General features: G+C 48.8%; 1 pseudogene; it reads right to left on the reverse strand.

Annotated features, from left to right (window-relative positions):
• The window catches only part of LOC105517334, a 10157-nt pseudogene extending 4519 nt beyond the window's left edge, over positions 1 to 5638 (reverse strand).
• Between the last annotated feature and the right edge of the window lie 1254 nt (positions 5639 to 6892).

Genomic DNA, 6892 nt, shown 5'->3' on the forward strand with positions numbered 1-6892 from the left:
TGGTGAAACCCTGTCTCTACTAAAAATACAAAAATTAGCCAGGCACAGTGGCAGGCGCCTGTAATCCCAGCTACTTGGGAGGCTAAGGCAGGAGAATCACTTGAACCCAGGTGACAGAGGGTGCAGTGAGCCGAGATCGCACCACTGCACTCCAACCTAAGCGACAGAGTGAGACTGTCTCAAAACAACAACAACAACAACAACAACAACAACAAAAAACCATGTGCCATGGTGGTTTGCTGCACAGATCATCTCATCACCTATGTATGAAGCCCAGTGTCTATTAGCTATTCTTCCTGATGCTCTCCCTCCCCTAACTCTACCTCTGACAGACCCCAGTGTGTGTTGTTCCCCGAAATGTGTCCATGTGTTCTCATTTTTCTGTTCCCACTTATAAGTGAGACCATGCAATGTTTGGTTTTTTGTTCCTGCGTTAGTTTGCTGAGGAAAATGGCTTCCAGCTTCATTCATGTAACTGCAAAGGATGTGATCTTGTTCCTTTTTATGGCTGCATAGTATTCCATGGCATATATATATCATATTTTCTTTATCCCATCTATCACTGATGGGCATTTAGGTTCATTCCTTGCCTTTGCTATTGTGAATAGTGCTGCAATGAACATACATGTGCATGTGTCTTTACAATAGAATGATTTACATTCCTTTTGGCATATACCCAGTAATGGGATTGCTGGGTCAAATTATATTTCTGCCTCTAGGTCCTTGAGGAATTGCCACATTGTCTCCCACAATGGTTGAACTAATTTACACTCCCACCAACAGTGTAAAAGTGTTCCTTCTTCTTCACAACCTTGCCAGAATCTGTTATTTTTGACTTTTTAATAATCGCTGTTCTGATGGGCATGAGATGGTATCTCACTGTGGTTTTGATTTGCATTTCTCTAATGACCAGTAATGTTGACCTTTTTTTCATATGTGCTTGTTGGCCACATGCATATCTTCTCTTGAGAAGTGTCTGTTCATGTCCTTTACCCACTATTTAATGGGGTTGATGAAAAGGAACTTCTGATACATGTAGCATGGACGAATCTCAAGTGCATTAGGCTAAATGAAAGAAGGCAGACTGCGTGCTATGCACCCTATGATTCCATTTATATGGCCTTTTGGAAAAGGCAAAACTAAAGGGACAAAATACCTGATGGGTAGTTTTTAATGGCTGGGGCTGGGTGAAGGGGTTGACTATAATGAAGCCCTGGAGAATTTTAGGGGGTGATGGAACTGTTCTGTATCTTGATTGTGGTGATGGTTACACAACTGCATGCATTTGTTAAAACTCAAACAACTGTATTTTAAAATGGATGAATTTCATTGTATGTACACTTAATTTCAACAAACATGACCACCAGCACCACCACCACCACCACCACCAACAGAGGGTAGTTAGGTTATAGGGCATAAGACAGAGTTTGGGAGACCCACCTTGAACCTGGTCCCTAATTGGCATTCTGCCTCCTCAGACCCTGTCTTCCCATCCTTGAGGCCTCAGCCAACTCCTACAGAAACCTGGCTCCCTGCAGTTTCCAAAAGCCAGAAAGGGAACCATTAGCGAGCCCCTTCTGTGGAGTGTTAAGGTCCTTGTTTTTATTAAATGTAAGTGCTCCTGGGAGGGCTAATAGCTTAAGTTATGGCAGGCTCTTGCAGAGGAAGGATGGGAATGGAGACCGTTTTCCAGGAGGTTGGAGAAGAGTGGGATGGGGTGGAGGATAAACCTTCACTGTGGTTGGTTGGCAGCACTGGGCTGCTCCCATGCATCATGGGCATGGTGGCGGCAGGCGGTGAGGAACTACATGGAAGACAGGTGCGCACCCCATGCTTGCTTTTGGGTTAGTTTACAAAGTCTTCCCTCCCCACCTGGCAACCACAGCCCCTGCCTGGGCTTCCTTCCCCAGTACCTTCCTCAACCACCTTCGAATTATCCAATGCCAAGTACAAATAGCCAGGCTTGGGGAATTATTTCTTTATGGTAACTAAACACAAAGGCCTCAGGATCTTCATTTGGTATATTTCTGCTTCCTTGGTCTTCTGGGGTTCAGACGACCTTGGGGCTTCTGTAAGGGAAGTTTTCTGGTCAGTAAGAGGAGCAGAAGGGCTGGAGTAGGCATCAGGGCTTCAGGCTTCCATGGTCTTGCCATGCCAATGAGGAGGTTGGAGGATTGGCTAAAGTAGCTGCTGGGAGCCAGTAGCTAATGATTGGATTTTTTTCTATACCATGTTCTTCAAATTTTCCATGCACCTTCCCATTGCTGGACCTTTGAACATGCCATCCCCTCTCTCTGGGGCTCCTCCCCTTGAGAAGTTCTGTTGGACTGCCACTCACTGCACCCGACTGTGTCTGTTTGCTGAGGATGCCAGAATCAGGAAGACGAGGGTTCTCATGTGAAAGAAGACTCCGACCTAGGGAGAGTGGTAGTGAGAGTGGTACTACTACTACTACTACTAATAATAGTAATAATAATAATAACAGTGGCAACAACACTGGCAGAGCCATTGAGGGAGCACTCATGAGGTGCCAGGCATTTATGTGCCCTATGACATTCAAAACTCACAACAGTCTTACAGATGGACAGTGTTATTATTCCTATTTTATCAAAGAGGAAACAGGCCGAGAGAGGATAAGTCACTTGCTGAGCTGATACATGGCAGGGTTGGAACTTCGAGTCCAAGCCTCTGGGACTGGAGAGTCACGTGTTTGGCCGCAGTGTTTTCCCACTACACCCAGAAAAGTCACCCTCTGCCTCATTGGAAGGAAAGTCACATCCAACTTCAACTTGGCAGGTCCTCAGTTGGATCATTTAGAAGGAATGAAAAACAAGAGTAACATTGGCTATTGCATAGGATGCAGGCTACCAGCCTAAGACTGCAGGCTAAGGAGGGCTGGGCAGAGGTGCTGCACATACCTGGCCACCTGGCCCCAACTCTTCCTCTAGGACTCTTTCCATTCATTGTACTCATAGAGGACTTTTTTCCAAGGTGGGAAATCCAGAACAGACTGTTCAGGGTGACCAGAGGCTTGTGGGAAGATGCTTCGGGCCATAAGCTTTCCTGACTCAGCGCTCTTCCACTCCAGTTTTTGGACAGAGGTAAGGCATGTACTTGATGCTGAGCCCACAGCAGACCAATAAGTCATCCTCAGCCTCCCAGAGTCTGGTGGGGTTCTGTTGTCTAGTAAGCTGAAGACAATACTTCATGAATAATGTGGGTGTGATGTTGGGTAACAGTGATGGTTGATGGGCTCAAGGGCTGACTCATTTCTGAAGGCCTTGAATCAGACCAATGTTATTTCCTTTGGTTTTCAGTGGACCTAACCCAGATTGCCCTGAACACCTGCTCCTGTTGCTGAATCAGAGATGTGGGCTCTGGCCGGCGGAGGACCGAGACATTACTGTGGGGCTCGAGCCCAGTTAAAACAACACTATCCGGGAGATTCTATCATGGGACTTGAGGCTGGTGGACAAAGCGGGAAGAGGAAGGCCTGGTCTGAGTGAGGGGCATGGGTTTTGAGTCCGCAGAAAAGAGGGGAAGTATGCTTTGGTTGAAACCAAAACAGCTCAGAGGGAAGATACAAAATAGGACCCCTGAGCAAGTTTAGATTTCTGTTTTCTCTCCCTCTCCTAGCGCTCCTCTCATAAGCTGGGTAGAGGAGAAGCAAAGCCAGGAAATGAGTCCCTGGTAAGGCAGGCTTCAGGCAGGCCAGTGCCCAGTGCCTGCACTGCAACCTTAAAAGTGACCTGGATCAAGATCTGACCAGTTGGAGCTCCCACCCTTAGCTGGTGAGCCCAGCGTCTCCTGTGTGGGGCGGTCTGGGCTGCCCAGCTATGGGCTTCACAGACATCCCCAGAAATGCAGCTGGGGAGACCCAGCTCTCAGGGGAGTTCCTTGAAGGCAGGGTGGAGTCTTCTCTCCCTGCTTCCTGCTGCACATCCTGAGCTTTGGGTGTTCAACAGAGCGTGTGGAGGAAGATGCTGTGAGGATGACTCTGGAGCACTCACCAAGACACTAGACTCCAGGGAAGACAAGTAGGGGGCCAAGACCTAGGAGGAGCCTTTCACAAACCACAGGTCCAAGTGGGAGGTGCCAGGCCCCAAGCAGTCAACACTTTTGTTATTGTTAGGGCTAACCCTGGCTTTAAGCCAAACTACGATATGTAACAATTATCCAGATTATCCAAATTGTATGAAAACACCACGTAAAATTATTACTCAATTTTAGCTGTTCCCAGACAGCTTCTGGGAACACATCTATTGCACGGAGTCAATTGCATTGTGTGAAATGTGTGGACGGCAGGTTATTGAACTTCTAGGTCCCAAGTAGCACCACAAACATGAAGACTCGGGGGACCATTCGCTCCCCTGCCCTGCTCTTTGTTTTGTCCTCCATTTCCTTCTGTGCCTTTGAAAGTCCCATGCCCAGGACAATCTGCTCTGTGGAGAGCCTGGAAGAAATGGGAGTCCTGCTACAGATGGTTTGCCAAGGCTTGGCCAGGGAAGTTTACTGCATTGCAGCAGCCTAAAAACGCAACTGGATGGGCATCTCTGCTTTGGAGCATCAGCACTGGCATCATGAAATCTGGGCACTGAGAGAGACTGAAACTCTAGTCCAACTCTCCCCTGGGAACTCCTTCTCTAAAATTCCAGAGGCTGCATTGTGGCTGGTGTGGGGCCCGGGGAGCATTGCTGTTACTCTTGCCACCCCTGCTCCCTCCCATCTGCTTGTCTGCACATATTGCCAGGCCCTGTGTAGTTGTCCCAAAGTTCCTCTGTGTCCCTTGCCTCCCTCCAGGGAGAGAGAAGCTTGCAGGTTCTACTGACCCTCCCAGCTAATCTAAGGGGATAGACGTAATGACAAATATTTCTTCAGCAAGGGCTCCTGTGGAAGAGTCAATGAGCTCCGTGCTTCCCCAGGTGGAAAGGGTAAACGGAGGCAGAATCTGAGCACATGCAGCAAAGAAGCTCGTGGTGAGGGTCAGCAGGGGGACAAGTGCTAGAACACAGTCTTTGAGTTGCTCTTGTTCCCAGGCCCTGACTGGCTCCCTCTGTCATTCCCTACCTTCTTCAGTACAGTTCCCTCTTTAAATTTTCTTTGGTTGTCAAATGATCCTTTATTGAAATACTCTGTATGTAGCCCTTAACTAGCTGGCCACTCCACCCGCACCACTATCAAAGCCATCTGTGATGTCGTGAGGGTGGGTGGCGCCATCAACACTACAGCCCACAGACTGGGCAGTCCTCACGATCTCTTTAATGGTTCCAGAGAGTTCTCTGGCTAAAGATCAGTGCTGCATCTGTTGGGCAATGTTGATGATCTCACCACAAATGATATTTCCACTGTGCTTAATGTTTTTCTGCTTATTTCTGTCTCTTGGTGGTTCCTCGAGGGCTTTGACGATCACTGCAGAGGCAGAAGATGCCACTTGAATCTGGCCTGTGTGTTCTGCACCGTCAGTTTCACTGGAATCCTCTGGCTCTTCCAGTCAATTATCTTGGTGATGTCCTCATTGGCCTTTTTTGGGGACAGACCCAGGGGGCTGATCTTAGGAGCCAGAGCAGATGTAGTACTGACTAGTGCACCTCAGGTATACGACTTTGATCTCTTTGGGGTTGAACTTGGGTGGCATGGCAGAGGCAGTGGGTTTCTTGGTCTGCCATTCACAACCTCATTCATATGCCCTTCCAGGCTTATCTCCTAGCACCTCCCTCCACATTCCTATGTGCCACACACACTGATCTGCCTATCATCACCACCTACGGTGGGCTTGGGTGCCTCTGGACCTGCTGCTCCCTCTGCCTGGAATATATTTATCTCTGTTAAACTCCTGTCCATCTTTTCAAGCTGAAATCAAATCCCCTGTCTGGAGTATTTCCCAGATCCGCATGGAGAGGGTTAAACCATGCACGTTGCTGGCCACTTTATGGGAGACAGGGTTTATCTCATTGCACTGTAATCAACAGTGGCCTTACTCTCTAATGCCCCTGACACGAGATAGACACTCAATAAATGGTCCTATGAGTGAATGAATGTGTGAATGAATGAATGAATGAGCTGGTGGCAGGGTGAGAAAAGGAAACAGATGTGTCTATTAAGGGAAAACCTGCCTTGTGATTGGTGCCTCTCAAGGCCTCATTCAGGATGTCTTCTCCGGAAGTTGGCTTTAGGGTGCTGCCTCTCCCGCTTTTGCCCCTTGGTGCTAAGTAAGAAGTTCCTCGATGACGCTGTGCCGTCTGCCTGGCCTCTTCCAAGGATTGCTTCATTGGCTGCTGGCTCCTGGCTTTTCTGGTCAGTTCAAGGAGGGATGTGCACACGTGGTTGGTGCTTAATGCCTGAGAAAGCCTGGGAATCAATCAGATCTGGGCTAAATCAGAAGAAGGAGCTCACGCTCTGCAGTGGGGCTGGAGTCTGCTTGGGGGCAGCTAGACAGATGCATCATAGAGAGTGAGAAAAGTTTCCAGGGTCCGGGGTCCCAGTGTTCTTTGTGGGGGTATGAGGAGGTCCTTGAGGAAGGGGCAAAAATAGAGATAATTTATCTGGTTGAGGTTGGATGAGAGGGAGCCTGGGGATGGTGGCAGGGGTCTGGGAGAGAGTGGGTGAATGTGTGTGTGCATGTTTTGTGGGGAAGGAATGTGGGAAGGAAGGGTATGGACAAGGCCTGACTGTGAGGGCAGGAGAGAGCTGGGGAGTGAGGGTGACTCAGGGGCCCAGCTCTGCAGCCCCTGAATAGTAAGTGCCTGCAAAGGCTTTGCAGGCAGAATGGAAGAAAAGGCAGAATCCAGAAGCACAGGCCCAGGCTGTATTGAAGGGGCAGAGTCCCTGGTGCAGGGAGCACCCTTAGCTTGGACGTGTTAATGCAGGCTCAGGTTAGGGCCTCCACAAGAGG

Source organism: Colobus angolensis, unplaced genomic scaffold, assembly GCF_000951035.1.
Source record: "Colobus angolensis palliatus isolate OR3802 unplaced genomic scaffold, Cang.pa_1.0 Scaffold3, whole genome shotgun sequence".
Taxonomy (NCBI): domain Eukaryota; kingdom Metazoa; phylum Chordata; class Mammalia; order Primates; family Cercopithecidae; genus Colobus; species Colobus angolensis.